This window comes from Manduca sexta, chromosome 10 (genome assembly GCF_014839805.1).
Source record: "Manduca sexta isolate Smith_Timp_Sample1 chromosome 10, JHU_Msex_v1.0, whole genome shotgun sequence".
NCBI lineage: Eukaryota > Metazoa > Arthropoda > Insecta > Lepidoptera > Sphingidae > Manduca > Manduca sexta.
In genome coordinates this window covers 128,685-148,713 of record NC_051124.1, presented here as the reverse complement: position 1 = coordinate 148,713, position 20,029 = coordinate 128,685, and the positions used below count along the sequence as shown (strand labels likewise).

The following is a 20,029-nucleotide window of genomic DNA, read 5'->3' as shown; positions in this document are numbered from 1 at the left end:
CCCCACGTGTCCCCTCGTATCCCCTGCCTCTTCCCGCGTCTCGCGCCAAAACACCGGCTATATAAATATCGATTATGTTTACGTGGCTTTAGCGAAGTTTAAGTCCTTGTTTAAAAGTGTTAAACCATATTTTAATAATGAAGGACACAGAGGATCTAAATTATTGATTTATTTATTTCAATTAGAATGGATAAATCAATTACACTAATTAAGTTAATAGTAACTATATATAACTATGTAGTTATTATATATTTTGTTATAATATTGTGATGTCAAAATATTAAACAGATCAATAATGTACTTAATAACTACATGAAATATACGGTCAATTTCACAATAGTGCAAACGTTCATACTAGATCGCGTTTCAATCAGTCGAAAACATGTCCAAATGCGGTGCGTTGGTAAACCGTTGATGCTGGCTTAAATAATATAATTAATGACTTGATAAATATTTCAGCATTGAATCTTCTGTATTGAAGAATGTTAGCCATTTACATCTAGTCATTTTAGGTGATGATTGTTATAAAGAAATCTGGGTGGTGTTGCTATTGTATACGGACAGGCGTGGCGTTTATCTAGAGAGCGTCTAGCTCGTCTCATAATTCAGTGGATAAAAAGCCAAAGTTTCTCGTTGTATACGAAGTAAAAAATAAAGGTTAGATTGATTGACGGCTTGGTGTCAGCGCGGGAATGTGTGTCGGCTTACACAATACGCCCAAAAACAACAGACCAACGGATTTCGGAGGAATGCTAGTAATGCACGGTTATTTATAGACTTGTTGGTTGTATCAAAGGGATGTTGGATTGGCAGATTAGGGCAAGGGTTTCTGTCAATTCATGTGTCATAAGTGGGTGTTATTAATTTGAATATAGGATGGGAGAATTTTAAATTATTAAAGGGATATAAAGCAACTAATTCATCTTCATAGACGTGCCAGGATATGATGGTCTAGCTTTCTGCCATGTAGGATACAAATTCTGTTCCCGGACAGCTTCGGTGCGTTGATTTAAATAAATAAAAAATTATTACTTATTTATTTAATCTACTTATATTACTGGGATCCTATGAAAAGAGAAGAGGCTATATCGACCTATTAACCCAGATTGGTCAAACATTATGATCGTTATAGTAAAAAGGTTTTATTAATTTCACACGTGATGAAAAGAGAAGAGTAATTTACAGTAGGTCTTAATGTTAAAGACGAGTCATGAGTTCTATTAGGTACATTTCTTTGATCGGTCATGTCGGTTTGAAGTCTCACCGGACTATGTGAGTGAAGGAACAGAGAATGCACCTGTGTATTGCGCACACATTCGTGAACTATAATATCTCCTGCGTACCTGGCTGATCTCCGTTGAGATTGGCCGCCGTGACCGAAATTCGGCTAAGAGAGATTCAAATCATTTACTGTTGGATAAGCTGGACAATTCGATAAAACCCTAAATGATTTTGCCTGCCCCTTTTTTCTATAATACCTCATGAATGACTCACAGTCCACTCAAATAACAGAACTCGTTAGTCAGTGCATTGTAATGAATGTAGTAAATATTTCACTCCGAGATGTAGACGATGCTAAAAGGCAAAGAAATGGTCGCCGGCGCGTATAAATACACCACCCTCGGATTCCCATCGCGTGAGCTGTGCGGGGGATGGCGGTGTTGCTCCTTTTATTGCTATTAACTGTAATTTTATACTGAATTCGATCTGTAGGGCGAAATCTAGAAGGTATGAATAAATTTGCCCAGCATACGCAACGTATGTCATTTATTAAATTAGATTTAGACTATTTAAACTTATTTGAAACTCTCAGAAGTATCACACCATCCGTCATACGATGTGTTCTCTACGCTTCAGTTATGTAAATATAAAACTTCTAACTTTCATCTCGGAAGGGTTCGGCTGAAGTGTAACAAGTGCATTTAACTTTTCTAATACAATTTCCATACAACGACTGCATGTTATTCCATATAACATCGTCATATCGCTCACAACTTCGTTTAATCATATTTTACGGATGAACAACATAAAGGTCATCTTAACGTCGCATTTGAACCATGGGATCCGTGGGTCACAGTTAAGTACTAACTTAATTCCTACACCGGTCTCGTCTAAATTTTATGTGAAATTTAATTAGTCAGTTCGCGGCGGCGCGGTGCGGGCACCGAATAAATGTGAACTATTAAAATTAGAACCGTAGGGTCACTCACCCGCCACACTCAATTGGTGCACTCCCCTCGCTTGCACTGTTGCATTATGTTCTAGGAAGTGCTATGTGCTAGCTTTTGCTTGCGGTTTTGCCCACGAAACTGGGTAACTGCTTTAGATGCTAAGGACAAATTTTGATGTAAGAGTGGAATGGGTTGACCATAAACTGACAATATCTATGATTTTAATCAATTATTATTAAAATTAAAAGTTTTTATAAATAAAAAAATATTTTCTCTTACAATAAAGTAGCGCCGTCCCAGCAAAAAATGATGGGCCTCATTATTTCTAAATATAGTGTCCTGCTGTGTCGAAAGTGTTCCTTGTGGGTATAACAACATGTTCGTTGTCACATATTTCAACGCGGGAATTTAACCGCCATCTTTTGGTTCTAAGATTTCTTTTTGTAATGGGTGTCGATTGTTGTGACTAGCGCGAAAATATTTTTATAATAAGCGGAGGTAGACTTAATCTTATATTATGCATATTAATGTGGCTTTATTGTATGATTGCCGGATGTTTTATGTCATTTTTCCTCAAACTATCTAGCTGTAATTTTGCATCAACCCATATTTTCTATTTTAAGTAGTTATTAGTCATGTAAGTGGTTTGAAGTTCTGAAAATCAAACGTGCATCAAGAATATTTTGTGTTGCTATTCATGTAATGTAACTGAGTTCAAATTTATCAGGCGTTAGGAACGTAACCGCATTTCTGCGCACGCGCATAAAGTGATGTGAACGGTATTTACATGTTTAGGAAGTGGGCGGGATGCTCACGGCATTTTAGTGCTTATTGTTAATATTATTAGGGTTGTATGGGCTTTTGGAAAATGATAAATACTTATTGTCATCAAATCATAAGCTTTAAAACCAAAAGCAAATTTTAAGCAAAATGTATACCTCATTTTTTATCATCTAGTTATTGTACTAGCATAGGTCTTGGAAAAATCAGTTGAAAATTAGTCTGTATTGATTTGTAAAAAGTCCTCTGCCGCCCCTTGGAAAACTTGTCAAAATCCCTTTTATCGTTTAATATAGATCGAAATTAAACGTGTGTCTAAGTTCTTGTTACATAGGCATAACATGAGCTTAGGAAAAACCCTTTATTTAAATCACCGCCGGGCACTTCAATTCTATTATTTGTATAGATAACTAAATAATACGCTTGCTGGTAGTAAACGCTATGCCGGCCGATACAAAAAACAGATCTATATTAATCATAACTATTACGAAATGAATAACCACTTGCACGATACTTACACAGAAAATAAACAGCTGTACAGCGGCATTATGCGTGTTATCTTCAATGCAAAAACTCATGCGTTGACCCCAATACAAACAATAAGTTCGTCTCGTATCATTTATGCAATTGTTTATTTGTATTATAACTTTGTTTCTTGAAAAGGTAGGCAGAAGTCGTGGGTGACTTGCAGCTTCTTGACGATCTCTTTAATAGTAGTGTCAAGATATGCGAATTTTTTCAAATATTTGAAAAAACTATATTTTTTCTAATTGGAAAAAATTGCAGATTTCATCCGTTCCCAATAAAATGTTGTGTAATTTTAAGATTTCCCGACGTCATAATAATATACGTATGTAATGCTAAAGTTTCACGCAAACTTATCGCCCAGCTAGTATATTGTCTTGAAATAGCGTGCAGATATCCCGTAGTATTGTATTGCTCTTTGGTGCAAAGAAACGACCGTAAGGTCACTTTCATTTCATACACATTTCAAAATTTGAATTTCGAACAAATTCTCAATAAATTACCACCCACTGCATACTAAAATATGGACTTTATAGTATTGAGGATAAGATTGTTTTTCAATATTTCATACGACCGGTCCCAAGGCTATAAGTCTGCGTCAAACTTTCCTACCTCCTTGCGCAATGCAATAACCAACGGATACTTCAATTTACGCTATAAAAACAAGCTCAGAGTATAGCGGCTATACACTAATGCAGTGGTTCCTAACCTTTTCAATGTCACTACCCCTGTGAACAAGTATGGGAATTGAGTTTACCCCTAGCCAATTTAAAATAATTAAAACCACACAAATTCGAACGAAAATATGTTTATTATCTAACTAAATTCTAAGAAATTGCACGTTTAGGTAACTAGTCAAGTAAAGTAATATGTAAATCTTGGAGTTAACTAGTGTGAAGGTTGAAATTGCTTTGCATTCGCAAGTTTGACAATATTAGGTTCGGTTTCACTCAACGCGCATCTCATGTCATGCTCAACATTCAGACGGTTTCTGGCTTTTGTTTTAATGTAACAAGAGTTGAGAAACCAGTTTCACATCTGTAAGTTGTAGCAAATGGAATCAACATTTTTAAAGCTCTGTCAGCTATAATGGGATATTCTGCAGCTGCTTTTCGCCAAAATGTGCTTAGTTTATCATTTTGAAAATCAACTTTCAATGAGTTATTCTCACGCAGCCCGAGAAACTCTACTTTCGCTGACACATCTTCGTCCTTGAAAATATCGACGCAAGTAGAAAATGGTCTTAAAATCCAGGAGTAGGACTCACGACTGTCCATGTTCGGAAAATATTGCTGCAGTGAGTCTATCACGGCAGTTAAATGTTGAACCACGGAATTTTCAAACGTGATTTTCTCTTGTTTATATTTATTGTATGTATTATTATTTGCTAATTGCTCACTTAGCTGTGTAAACATTGACACATCACCAGCTTGAACTCTGCGTTGGTAAAGTTCCAATTTGCGCAAAAAACTTGCGATTTTATCCTGCAACGTCAAAATATTCGTTTCATTTCCTTGCAGTGAAATATTGAGACTATTAATTTCAGTGAAAAAATCAGCAAGGTACGCCATTTTTAGAATAAATGTTTGGTCTTTAATTTTTGCATAATATTCTTTTTTTCTTTTTGTGTTCTCTGGTTTTCAAAAAACAATCCAATTTCTTCTCGTAATTCGTAAACCCTACTTAGAACTTTGCCTCTTGATAACCAACGTACCTCTGTATGGTACAAAAGAGCATTAAATGTAGCACCAACTTCATCGCACAAAACTTTGAATAATCTTGAGTTAGTGGCGCTGCCTCGAATATGATTAACAATTTTACTATGTCACTCAACGTGTTTAGCAAATCTGGTGGAAGCGTTTTCACAGCCAAAGCGTAACGGTGTATCAAGCAATGATAGCCGAAAACTTGAGGAGCAACTTGCTTCACGAGTGCCTGAAAACCAGAACGGATGCCCATCATGGAAGGCGCCCCGTCTGTACAAGTACCAATCAGCTTTAACCAGTCTAGGCCATTTTCCTCTATAAACTCTTTTAGCGTTTGAAATACGTCTTCGCCGCGAGTAGTAGTAGGCAAAGACTTGCAGAACAAATATTCCTCCTTTACATCATCATCTTTAATGTATCGTGTAAACACCAATAATTGTGAACACGAAGCAACATCTGTGGACTCGTCCAACTGCAGCGCAAACATAGGACTATCCTTTATTTCAGAAATAACGGTTGCTAGAATATCGGCACTCATTTCACATATGCGACTTTGAATAGTAGTGTTTGAGAGTGAGATTTGTTTAATCTTAGCTACATGTTGCTCACCAATAACAAGTGCTACTGCATCTAACAAGCAAGGTTTGATGAGGTCCTCTCCTATAGTGTGTGGTTTTATTACGTGCGATGCGATAAGCAATTTTGTATGAAGCTTGAAGGCATGATTCATTTGCTTTCTGTATATTGCCTGTAGAATCCATGCGGGAAGACTTCAGAATCCTCTCCTTTTTCTTAAAAAAATCTATATTTTTATCTGCGAACTCCTTGTGAACTTTAGCAAAATGTTCTTTTAATTTGCTCGGTTTCATGCTTTCTGGATTAAGCACTTTATTACATAAAACACACTGAGGCTTTTCTATATTTTTGTCTACGATGCTTGTGAAACCCCATTGTAGAAATGCTTCTTTATAAGTGCGCTTTTTGCCAGATGAAGTAGAAGCCATGTCAAAAACACCTGTAGGTACCTAAAACAAAAATCAACTAATACATACCTACGTAAACAAATCACTCGTGACAATATTAACGTGACGATATTAACAAACACTGCTTACCTTTGAATTTAAACAATTCAAAAATACGATTTCTGCAATGCGCGGCGGAACAAATAAAATGCGTGTTCTTCCTAAGCTTAGGTAAACAAAATGAACATCGCCGCCTGTCCGGCCCGCCGCTAGTCATGCTTCACCCTCCCACACCGCAGCTCACCCGCCGCCGTCGCCATCAGCCGCGCGCATGAGAGCGCCGTGCTACCGTTTACCGTACTATTATTTTGTTTATTGCTATTTTAATACTATTTCGTGCCATCCCGTGTTACCCCCTTAGAATCTCCGTTTTACCCCTGCGGGGGTAATTACCCCCAGGTTAGGAACCACTGCACTAATGCTATGAAAGCGTTAAACAGTGTATACTCGTATAAACTCAAATATCGAGAGCTTCTGAAGTGTTCGCGACCTACTAAATATTTTATATTGATGTGGCGTTTTGCAACTGCTCATAAAGTAGTTTGTGGTATTGAATAGTAGCTGTCAGATATGAGTGGTGTGTGAATAAAGATGACGTCCCTTGAAATCCTAGAACGTGATATTTAAAGCTTACTTGACTTTGTTTAAAAAAACTACTCCTTTTTTTTGAGTGAATACAATTTACAGTGAGATTATTGCATATCCAGTTGCGAAGGGTCCATATAAGTCGATTCCTGCCGGCTTCCTTTTCGTAACTTATGTTAAATCTTGTTTTTCTTGGAATGGATTGCAAAACGCATTTATGCATATTAGTACTACCTGTATGTAGTGTCGGGTTCCTTTTCGAAAAATATCACTCTTCGTCACTGTTATAATTATGCCAGTTCCTCTCCTAAGTTAAGGTAGCTCAAAAGGTCCAACTACATTTTAAATTGTTATCCCTTTATTGGCATTTGTGGCGCTAATAATGAAGCTATCGTCTTGCTCGTTTCGTTGTTTATTTATTGATCACATCAAGAGAAGAAATGTCTGGCAACGTGTTCCAAGTAACATGTTACACTGAACAAACTCTCTATTCCTTGAATTGTACATAAAAGGAAAACAGACATAATATTTATATAAAATTCATGTTACAATTATAACATTTATGGGTCATAAAATTCAGTTTTACTCTGTTTACGCATTCCTCTAGTTTAATACGGTGCAGTTCTTCCGCCTTTCGGGAACGTATGTAATTAGGGTCGACGTTGCTTTACTGTGAAATAATGCTAATGAGAAGTCGAAATTTAACGTTTAGTTAGCGGCTTGCAGATTTGTGTGAATGGAGTATTGTTACAAATGGATTTGTGATGGGCGTTCGCGTTATTAGGGATAGTAATGTCGTGAGTTACTGGTTTATGTCCACTGGTTATGCCAGATGTTGGTTATAGTTAATGAAGTTGCATGAAATTTCATTTATCTGTTTTAAGAGATGAGCGAGTATTAATAGATAATGTACTGTTTTGTTTAACATAAATGTAATATCAGCCCTGTGTTATATTATGTCCTACTACTGGGCACGGGCTTACTTTACTACTGAGAGGAATTAGGTCTTAGTTCACCACGCTGGACCAGTGCAGATTCGGAGACTTCACGCACCCTCAAAATTCCTAAAGAGAACTCAGGTATGCAGGTTTCCTTACCATGTTTTCCTTCAATGTTAAAGCAAGCGATAATTTATAATGAAAAGAAATATTGTTTAAGATATATTACCAAAATATTGTCAATCACACAAAACGTCAAGAAAATCTTCGCCATATTCAACTTGAATTAAGAAAACAATGATATTAGCAACGAAAGAAATACATAATTTTAGTACGTATGTTGTTATAGCCCACCTAACAATTCACCGACCGTCCAATAACAAATAGCACAGAAATAGACAACCTTAATTTTGTTCATGTCGCGACACAATGATATTATTTTGATTCTCACGTCATCAGACTGAAGGGTATCCCGATATAGCGGTGACATCCTGTCTCGTAGCATGGGTTATGATTTTTTACTCCATTCCCCGGAGTATGTTCCGGAGATCCGGTGGATGCTGCTAACGTGGACCGTGTCGCAGGAAATTGGCGTGTATGGTCTCAGATTAAAGATGTAAGATGCTGTTCGTTGCTCCTTGTAATGTCTCATGTCAAGGGAAAAGGCATGGCTTTTCAACGTCACAACTTGTAGGTTATGATGCTGTCTCCCACCACCGTCTAACCAACCCTTCGAAGACATACGTGAACGTGCATTGTGTGCCCTCATAACTTAATATGTGATATTGACTGCTACGTTTCAAGTGTTCAACTTTACACACAATGTCATAGAGATCAAAGATGTCATGTTTGGTTTTGGGTAAAAAATGTCTGTTATCTTCCGAGTGTAACGCTTAGAAATGACATGTGATTGATTGTTTCCACAGTAATTCATGTGCATGAATTGCCCACAATACAGATAATATTGTACATTATATTGGTATTGGTGAATTTTAACTATGGACAGAATGACTGTCTCGATGCCGTAGTTGTATGGTACGACTACAGTGTATATGTCTCGGGTTATTCTTCTCAGTATCAATCGGGAGGCTTGTCCTCTAATCGCTAAGATTATGCCGGTCTGCCTTACTTTGAAGATTGGCGATTGAAGACTGGCGATCGAAAACCGAAACTCAATTAAGCGAATGGCTAGAAACTATGGCGGGGTTTTTATTAGTGGGCTATGGAGTACAAACTAGTACATAGAATCATCTTTACGCTTTTCCTTATCAGTAGTACGGCTTAATGTATCCTTTGTGATGTTTTACGAGGTCTCTCGTGGCCTTGACGCCTGTTTCTTATCTAAGTGTTATCTTAGTCATATTACCTAACAGTATGAAAATTTTTACGCATAGATTTTAATGTCGTCAAGAAAAACTATAGATTATAAAATATCATTAAAAAAATTAAAAAATAATAGTATATAGCTCAACGATGGTCGAGTAAATGTAAGATAAATACTGACTTTCAAGAACTATGATAGTAAAGGTGTACATAATGCAAATTACACCAAGCCAACGTGTCGTACAGCTAGCACGTGGATACGGGAAATAACATTTTCACTATAATTATAGCATACGAAATTGCAATTGGTTCCATAGGTATTCAAGGTTAAATTTATACATTAGTGTTCAATTAAAGTGATTACGCAAAACATGTATTAAATTTAAGATTTGTTATTGTGTTAATTATTTAATTATTAGTAACAATGAGGTTATTACTACTCATTTCAATAAAAAAAATGTTTATACATATTACAAACAAGACAATTATCGTTCAGGAGAGGTCATTAAAACATGATAAACATTATGTAACATTAGAATTGTACACAACACGTGAAAAAGTTAAACATCAATTAAAGTCATACGCGTTCATCAAAGTATCACTAAAACTCGAGCTTTTTCTCCTGGAAACAAACGAAATGCACATTAAACGCTACAACGAAAGTACGTCTATCAAGCGGGATGTTAAATCCATCTTGAAACAAAACAACACGGGCTCGTAAACATGCGGCGGGCAGTGCAACGTCGAACGGCGCCCGCGTCGGTTGCGCCCGCGCACCATAAGGATTTATCCCGAAAAACCGTTATGTTCTAAGTTTGAAAAGTGACCGTTTCTCGTTAGACGTTTAAAGTGTTGTCATGTGTTATTTGTGTTGCCAATTGTGTTAAATTATGTGTCACTTCCTACTCTAATATAATTAGAGAAGTGTAATTTAAACAATATTATTTTTCTATTTTCTTTACGGATGTAGATTATATCGTTATACGGTATTTTAAAACGTGTTGATTTATGTTTTATAAGCTTTTTCAGGATTCAGGATTGTTTTCGAACACTTCATGAAATTGAATGAATGATTGATTTTAGGTAGTAGACTTAAAACGTATTCTAAGGAATAGGTTTTACAAGTCGATTAAAATTTACAATTATTGAGTCACATGAGTGATAACATGAAGTTTTACGAGCAGAAAACTTTAGTGGTAGTAGAACTTCGTGGAATAGAATGAATAATGCATGATTAAAATAGTAGTTAGTTTTTACATGTAGCTTATCTTAAGTAGAATAGGGACAAAAAAACTTACCACAGCCATTGTAGCGAATTTCTCATTTCCTGATTTTACATTCATTGATCACATAAATTAAAAAAATAATATTTTTGATCCTAAAATATGATCTGGAAGTAAAATCGTAACTAACTTTTTAGGATCTAAAATATTAAGATAATCTTTGCAGCAACATAATGTGTTGTTTATTAATTTATCATATGTTCAACATTGTGGAAGCACTGACATAAGCGATAGCTTTTTTTGACCACATTTCAATTTATGGATTTTGCCGACTGTACTTTACTTTATAGGCTAGCATTGCAGTTGTAAAGAAAGGTAACAGTTTTAGAACACAGCAATTTGGTTTATTTGTTAACTAAACATCGCACAAGCACTGACATTCTACTAGTATATTCGTATTGGCACATGGCGATTTCTCATATTTGCAGTCCGTATTCTACGTTGTAGTACCGCAGTTGCAACCAAAGATAGCAGTTTTCACACGAAGCAATTTATCATTATGCCGACAGTACTTTACATTGTACATTCATGAAATTTTCAGATAATCGTTTTAGTACTCCTTTGTTTAATCAGTAGCCATATGCTAAACTATAGCGAATAAATTATTTGTGTGCGATACGTCTGCGACCTCGCTTGTATGAGCTGAATTAAACTCAGGACATTTACATATACGTCAATTGTCTTGAACTTAGTACGGCAAAACAAAGAGAGAACTTGAATTTTTATCTGATTTTGAATACAGCAGATTGTCAGTACTTTGTTAGTTGTAATAGTGTCCTTCATAGAGTTACGTTACGTTTCCCGACAGTTGCTAGAAATATTCTTTCATGGGATTTTTTCACTGTGTGTGTGGTCACTATCCAATTAAGTACACGGTATACCGAATGAGTTTTCTTCATACAGCACAAATTAGAAAATCATTAACAAAAAACTCCATAGTCATGGGAACTATACACAGAATTTTTTGAAATATGTACTCATCTTGAAAGTAAACTTATTATTTTTCCCACGATATAACTTCAAACTATAATGGCTGTCGCAAAACTGATAAAGCTAGGACGATAAGTAATGTCATCGGTCCCTAACTAGGGTACTGTTTGGTGATGATATCACATCACCCCGTTTCATTTAGATGTGGGTCACACATGTTCCGATAGTTTGGACTGCATTCGTATAATTGCGTGTGGCGGATAGCTCCGTAGATGAAAATGGTGAAAACAATACCATTGTTTACTTCCTAAATATAAGCTCACAAAGTCCAGAAAGGATAGATAAAGTTGCAACTTGTAAGATACTTCACCGCAACTTCTGCAAATCGAAAATGGCACGCTCTTTTCCTCAGTATGCAGTGAAGCTTGACTATTAAGTTGATACAAGTTGAAGTATTGGACCTAATTCATGTACATTTTATCCAGTCCAATACGTATACTTGCCCTTCTTCATCAATGTTCATAATTTTTAAGGAGCTCAGATCTGCTTATTCAAATTGTAAACTCATGCAAATTACCATTGCCTGGTAATCCAACGAAGAACATCGCCGTTCATCGTCGAACGGTTTTTAATGAAGCTTTATTGCTTAGTTAAGTCAACATCGAGATTGATTACAAGTTTCTGCAGTTAATATGCCTAGTTCATTTACTCTCGCTATATAGTCGTACATCTATCGAAGAAAGTTCGAGAAATCTGACGAAACTGAAAGTTATCAATGGTAATTGATCGGCTTTCATATAAAACTAAGTTTATGTGCCATCACTTATGCGACCTGAACGACAGGCGGGAGCTGCTCATTACGGAGTTTCATATTTCAATTTCGTTCTCAGAGAAAAGTGTTAGTATCCAGTAAAGGTATATTGATATAAGACATAACCTTCATATTTTTTTCTTATTTTTTGGGAAGGAGAAGTTCATAGGTACAAATCTAATGCAAGAACTTTATTAGAGTAAATTAAAAAAATATAATATGTATGTAGATGTTACATGGGTATTGAAATAGACTCATTTCAATATAACAAAATTTCTAACCACAACACTTTCGATACATTTCCTTAGCTCCTTTCAAACAATAACAATAATGAACAAGTCGGCGTGGTTTCTAAAAATATTCATACCAGCGTCGTGACCTATTTGTGCGTAGCTTTCACAGTTATTAAAGTAAGTGTGCCGTGTTGTTACAGTTGGGAACATTTTGTACTGTTCAAAATATGAAAGATCAGCTTTTCTTGGAGCTTCACCTGCACATAACCTCCCTAGTTAAGAGATTTGACTGGTCGTAAATTTTCCGAGAATTTTAAAGGACATGGTTTATCAATGTAGCAAATTGTCTCTAAAGTCATCGAATCGTTTTTACGTTATTGGCTAAGCATCATCCAAACATTTTCACATACTCGTCTTTTTATGTTTGTTATATTGTAGTCAGAAGCAGAATAGGAACATACTTTTTCCACACGATGATGGGATGTTTAATTTGGTTGGTGTTGTTGTAGATTGGGATTTAGGTTGGCTACGTAGTGTCTGGCTTTCTGTTTATTAGAATACCCTGAATTTAGGGATTGTATCGCCTGAAAGCTAAGAAAACATCTTCTATTACAATAGCTTTCCTTCAAGCTTGATTGATGATACAGTCATGGATGCTGTTGATGAGGGGCTATGATCACTTATCCTTTGCTCATTTATCGATTTTCTGCTTTAAAACAGGTTATTTCACAGCAGCTGTCCACACTTTAAGATAGAAACATAATGATGTTTTAGAGCGATTCATTTCTCTAGATTTATTCGGCTTTGTGAATACGTCACTCGCCATAGGAACGCCCACGTAATGCGTCTCTAAATAGCATTTCCGCATGCAAAGCTAGTAACGTATGATCTAGCTTGTGTAGTCGGAACACGTGCAGTGATACGCGAAATCTTTTCTAGGATATATCTATCGTTCCGCGTAGCTCCATCTTTTGCATTTTAATACCTCATAACTTTAATACACATAAAGGCGTTAAGTAATTCCCTTTGTGGTAAACACACACGTCCATTGTCCTTCATGCAATATCACATAGATCTTTTGACAAAGCGCTGTATGCAATTTACTGCACACGTCAGTCTGTGGTAAATCTTAACTTATTGGGAGTCAATGCCCTACAAAACAGTGCTTACAGAAGCTAGAAGGGAAACTAGTGGTTCTCGGACAGGCTCGCCTATGGCATATTCACTTATAATCTCGGAATCAGGGTAGTTCGTCTAGAGTATACATATAATAATCTGATCCTTATAAATCTCAATCTAGTTGATATTGTATTAATTAATATGCTCCACGTATTAGTCCGGCCTTGGCCGATTTCGCTGGTACATTTTGGTACACTCTTAAATGAGTTGGATTTATTTCAGTGTGTCGATTGTCTCCCGCAGGGTCTATTTTTGCTTTAGCAACACAGATGGCTAAAGATTTGCATTATTTTTAATTGTAAATAGAAAACAAGTTGGCTTTGTTTAAATTCTAGACGAAATATTGTTTTTGTATATTTTTGGTCTAGATATTGTATATAATTTCTTGTAGTTAATAAAACGTCATGGCTACACGCTTATATTTGAGTTCGTAAATACGTGATAGCTGGGTTGCTTCATGATTCTTCCCTATCGCGTTACTCTAGCCCCCGCTTACTATAAACCTTCGCATCCACTAATTAACATTTCATTTACTCAGATACTCAGGCTCTATTGTCTAAGACCCTTCTATAAAAAATCCACACTAACCTATTCCCACAGGACTATAGGCCACAACTAAGTCTCATTTGTGTATACAAACTGCCCTGATGTGTACTCCGCGTGTTCCCCTCGTAAAACTACAATATTGCTCGTTTATGCGCCGTTTAATACGTCACGCGCGTCACTTATAAATCACATGGAGATTGGCCGCAGCCTCTCCCCTCCGAATTTGGTATTTTACATAACTGATGAGACCAGCAGGTCTCTCGTTTCAACGTATAATGTATTTACTGGCCAGTACGAGATATAACATTTATTTTCTTTTCAAATAATACCTTTGAAGGATTTGTTATTTCTGGGTTACTAAAAGATAATCGTCCATGCCTATAGATAGACTGCTTCGGTGGCATAGTTGTACTGCATGCGCTTTTCGGCATCGCTCTGAGGTCTTGGATTCGAATCCCGGGTCGGCCAAAGTGATATTTGGGTTTTTTTGCTCAGTATCAGTCCGGAGGCTGGAATTTGTGCCCAATATGGCGATAGGCTCGCTCCATATCACATCATGGGACGGAACACACTTAGCGAAATTTGGTGCTCTCGTTGCGCCTCTGCATACCCCTTCGGGGATAAATGCGTGATGTGTGTTTGTGTATGTGATTTTTTTTGTTGTATAGATTGAATCTAGAGTTTCTCATTCTTCACACATACCCATATTAAGTGTTTACTTTGAGAGCATTTAGATATTTAGTACCATAGTGCTTATTATTTAGCCAGCTTTATTTTTTAAATCGCCATATTCTTCTCATTGTATTACTCATCTTAACTTCACGTGTGTTTTCCAGATTACTGTGAATGGTTTGTTTTCTAAATAAATATTCCCATCCTAGTTCTTTATTTATCCGTCTAGACCTACCAGTGTTCTTAATATAAATATTTGTTCCCATAGGCTGGTTTAGTTCGAATGGCCTATTGACCTAAATCAATATGTAAAGAAGTTTCTGAGAATTGTTTTTGTTGCTGTAGATTATTTTCAGATTTGTTTTTGGTATTATCAGATGCAATAACACTTGATGGTTATTAGAAGTCATTTACATTCATTGAATATAATCTTAATGACTGTTGTAGTTTGAAAGTAACTTGTTTTTTATCATTAATTACACAGTAGGTACTTGAACTTATTTCTTGGGATTCGGGTTTCGTATTCCGATATCATAATTAGTGACGATGATTGAATGATTACATCTTAAAGTTCGTAATCCTGAAGCTAATTTTGTATAAAATTAGATTTTGGTTTGATGTATGCCTTATATTTCTAAGCTATTATAATTATAACATGGAGTGGTAGGCAATTTTTGATTTCTAAATGGCTGCTTGTTGTCGTGTCATTTACGAGATTTATTACTTATGTGTCAGGAAAACAGTTAATTAAATGCCATCGTGTATTGTATAACATGTTTCATGAGTAATGGTCCGAAAACAAAAGCTTTTCACATCAATGTAAAGCAACACCTAATGAATAACTCCTATTTAAACCCTACAAAATAATGCATAGTTTAGATTCGATAAAAAACAATAACGTCCAAACATTCCCTTTCATCCGCAGGGACCCTCCACTCTCCCACTCATTCACCACTCGATGTTTGTTGGTTTTTAATTTTAATGAGACATTGAACTTGGTGGTGCAGACAGATGTTTCTTTTGATTTCGTTGTGGTTATTTTGAACTATAAATAGTACAGGTTAAAGTTTTAATTGGTTTGCGCCCGAGGCATTGTTTAAATTCTCCGTTGTTCAGATTGTTTGGTATTTTTTTAATGTTATCAGTTATTAGTTGTTATTGTCTGAACTTTCTATGGTGCTTTCTGATTGTTCGATTGTTATTGTTAAATTTATTTTTTTGTTTTATTTAATAAGGAAATTTTTTGTGCGGGTAAACCGCATTGTATCCATTGCCTTATGTGTACCAATTATACAACAGCGACATAGTCATAATTAATCATTGTTTCGTAGCTTACTGAGTGGTCAAAAATTAGTTAGGCTACGTTACTAGGTTGGGTAACACGTGTCAGTTTTTCTATGCTCGGTGGTTGACATCAAGCAGTCCGATAGTCGTAAATCAAAAGGACTTCATTAGCAAGAAAACTTGCAGAATTTTATTTACAAGATTTTTTTACCGTCTCTTTTCGTTTTATTTTACCGTCTGAACAGTCACGGCAGGGTGACTTCTGGATATTTTTAAGTTTGCAAGACTTGCAGCGAGTCGTATCTGTATAAACTATAAACACTTCGCAAGTCTGCGCAAAATATTAAAACTATTTTGCATCATACTTGGAAAAGTGGATTTTGGCGTCCTCTTTGGAGTGGCATGGTGGTGGCAGGCAGAAGAGTATGACTATCATGAGGAATAAGGAAGCGCCATTAATAATTAGCCCTTTATCATCAACAATGTAACCCCATACGTAGCTGATTTATTAATAAATCCATTTCTTTTAAATGTTATGTTGAAAGGTAATCAGTAGTGTCGAAATATCAACTTTTCAATTTGCTGTCACCCTTGCCCTTAATTACAATGCAATTATCGTACATTAAATGTAAGCAGTTGATTAAATTTACGGAGCTAACCTTCAAGAGGTAACGAGATTTACAAACATTATGAGCATGTGTATTGTGTAACGAAGGAACTAGCGATCCTTGACATCTTTCCAAAGGATTTTATAATTATTGTAATTGCATATTTTTTGCATTTTATAATAATAACTAACTTCTGCCCGCGGCTTCATTGCAAGGGTTTTTCGGGTCAAATATTTTCCCGGGATAAAAGTAGCCTATATATAGCTCAGGAATAATGTAACTTCCTATTAGTGAAAGAATTTTCAAAATCGGTTCAGTAGTTCCAGAGATTACTCCCTACAAACAAACGATGTAAGAAAATTTACCTCTTGATAACACTAGTATTAGTACAATTAAAGCCTTTTTTTATAACTATAAAATGTATAATTAAAAAAACAATTACTCAGCATCGACGTTGACCTGTCTGTCTTGGTTAACAGCGTTAACAGCATAGCCCTCCCCCAGTCTTTCACAGGTCTCGTTCTTGTGCATATTCAGTCTGTCATATTTTTATAAACGACTTTAAAATGTAGGAAGTTCTCATATGGGCGTGTAATTTTTAATCTCAGAACTAAGACATTTTGTGTATAACGAAATATTTAATGTCGTGGCAAGTCGTTTGCCTGAAGTGTCATGGCCGCCAGTTATCAGTAGCAACACGGCCCGAACTTTGAATTACAAAGCTTGAGTGACGCTGCATGAAAGGCTGTTCTGGTTTTAAATAGGTAGTTAGTAGGGCCAAAGGTAGACTGTGAGAGCTATAAGTTATTCCAACGTATTAAGTCTATTTGTAAGTATATTGTTTAAATAAGTATATGACGAGATCGCTTATAGCTAAATGACTTTAGGGTTTATCTGTGGCTTAGGAATCATCTACTACGCTCCGCATTCATTTGAGAAATTCTCAAGAAGTAGTCTTTACTTTACAGGGCAGAATTAACTTGCTCCATGTACTCTTTGTGTATCTAGGCTAAATATAAAAACACCCCAACGCATTCCGACATTGAACCTCCGTACAGAGCTTTAACAAAACAATAGTAATTAATTACTGTGCTACAATCCAACGGACACATAAACATCCGAGTGCATTGGCCTTCGTTATCAACGAGACTGCGCCTCGCCTCTCGTCGGTCGATCTGGATACCCGTCCGGGATTCAGGGGAGTTGACAGGATCTTTAAGGAAGGGAAGAGAGATCTTGTTGATGAAGGAAGGCAATGATTTAGGTTGTCTTAGTGTGTTTAAGTTACCTTATTTAAATTAGTGTTGCGTTTTTGAAATCTTTATGAAAACAACATGTTCCTAACTTAATGCCTGAATTGTTTAACGGGTCGACAATAGGGGACCGGCCTATGCTTGATTTTGTCCATTATTCTATATATAATGGTTAATAATATGAAAACGAAGCACTCCTGCGAAAACTGCATAAAAATTGGTTAAAAAATGAGCGAGTAATTCATATTTAAAATATTGTAATGTGCAGAAGTGGGCGTGATGTGGGGATATCGCTTCATCTCTTTCTTTCGCACGCGTCGTAATTCCCGATGACGTCACTTGTGGATATTTCGTCTCTTTTCTGTTTCTTGTTAATTACCCCTTCCACCGAAATTCAAAGACTTATAACTTGTTGATTTTTTACCGGATTTAAAAAATTCTTTGTGTTATAATTTATATTATGTAAATATTTGATAAAAGTAAAGAACAAAAATGAGTCCGGTACCCTATTCTTGATTTTCCGATAACCGATTATTTGTGGCCATCAGATTTAACATTTAGTTGTTGATGTCAAAAAAAAAAATGTCGAAGTAAATAAACAGGCAGCTGCAATGAGATAATTATTAAGAGATTAGTTGATGTTTTATCACTAGTGGGGCATCCTCTGGTTACGCGCCTGTCCTGACAACCCTTGTGTGCTCTGCATCTGGGGCGCACGTGGTGCGCTGGGGTCAATATAATAATAACCGGCTCTAAGTTAGTATTGTATTACTTCAATGAGAGGGAAAATTTGTAAGTTTTTAAACGTGGTGCTTTGGCTTTTGTCTAGAACTGAGGTATGTGATGCGTCACGTAAAAAAGTATGGTATACTGCGAGATTGGAGACTCATTTTTCATGCAGAGCATTTACACCCTTGTCTCTAACAATGTGATTACCTTCAGGTTGATGAATTGATCGATGGTTGATATTTTTTTTTGTTTTTATAAAAATTGAAGTTTCTTAGTTTCTACGTATTTTTATTCATAAGCGATTATTAATCATAAATGGCACGTAATTTTGACAAATCAGAATTGCGTAGGTCCTAGTTACTCTGAAGTTACGATTCGAACCCGCGACCGAAATCTCGGTGATCTTCACACCGCTACGGTATAATTACGTTCATCTTCCGTCATAAAAAAAAGTTGATACCGCACTCAACTCACACCTCGACAACTATTTACCCACATTTTTCTATATTTGTACTGACGCAGCTGGGTTTGTTTTTATGAGGGTAGTTTTATATCGCGATACTGTTCTATTAATGTTATTAAGCGTTCTTGTTGATTTTGTTTAAAAGTGATTGTTCGCGAGTGAAAGGATATTGTTCAAAAGGTCTGTAGTGAAAAATATGGTTAGTATACATTTGTTTGTGCTCGAGAGTGATTATTATTAAAAACCCTAAGGTTATTAATTTTAGGGTCAAAGTTCGCTTGTTGCATTGACTTATATATAGGTTGTTGTATATAGTTTTCTTTCTTTTATACATACCGGTATACTTTTGTTTCCGCTGGGGAGGAGTAAATTGAATTAGAACTAAAACTACGAAAAGTAATTATATTCATAACCATGTACGCTCATTTTTGTGTCGCTAATTAGACATGGGTCAGCCAATACAGTGCACCATGGTGTCGTGAATTTCTTTCCCTCCCAAGATAGGGGGAATAACTTAATCAGGGTTTTAGTTCAATCCCAGATAATAAGGTTCAATATACTCGAATTGAATTACCTGAGCATATATAGTTTAGTTGTCTGACATGGAAGTCAAATCTTCAACCCCACGTTTCCCAGCCACCAAACCAACAAGGAGATAGTCTTGAAGAAGAAGTCTTGCTCCAGTATTGATATGTTTCATTAATTTGCGTACACAACTGCGCCGTTCATTAATTAATTAGAGGAAGTGCGTAGCTTCCCGGATATGGAAGTTGGTTTAGGAAATATTTAACGCATTTTTCTCGCACTTCAAAAGGAAAGTTCTGGAATTTGTTGCGTGTTAAATTCTATGTTTTTGGTATGCGGTTTTTAAATGGCGTAATTTTGTATATTTTGTGGTGTGAAGTAACAAGGCGAAACTTATTTGAAAATGTTTGAATTCTGAAATATCTCATGCAGACATTTAATTTAGATGTATTTTTGAATAATT

At 36.0% G+C, this 20,029-nt stretch overlaps 1 protein-coding gene and 2 long non-coding RNA genes across 7 annotated transcripts in view; 1 reads left to right on the top strand and 2 right to left on the bottom strand.

Moving 5' to 3' along the window:
• LOC119188474 (restin homolog) overlaps positions 1-20,029 on the top strand; it is a 63,339-nt gene that overhangs the window by 16,249 nt on the left and 27,061 nt on the right. The window lies entirely within an intron of this gene.
• On the bottom strand, positions 4,269-5,289 carry LOC119188903. The gene is made up of 2 exons (XR_005112152.1): positions 5,191-5,289; positions 4,269-4,960 (listed from the first exon to the last, which is right to left on the bottom strand). It is a non-coding gene; the product is annotated as an uncharacterized LOC119188903 (long non-coding RNA).
• On the bottom strand, positions 5,856-6,430 carry LOC119188902. The gene is made up of 2 exons (XR_005112151.1): positions 6,295-6,430; positions 5,856-6,207 (listed from the first exon to the last, which is right to left on the bottom strand). It is a non-coding gene; the product is annotated as an uncharacterized LOC119188902 (long non-coding RNA).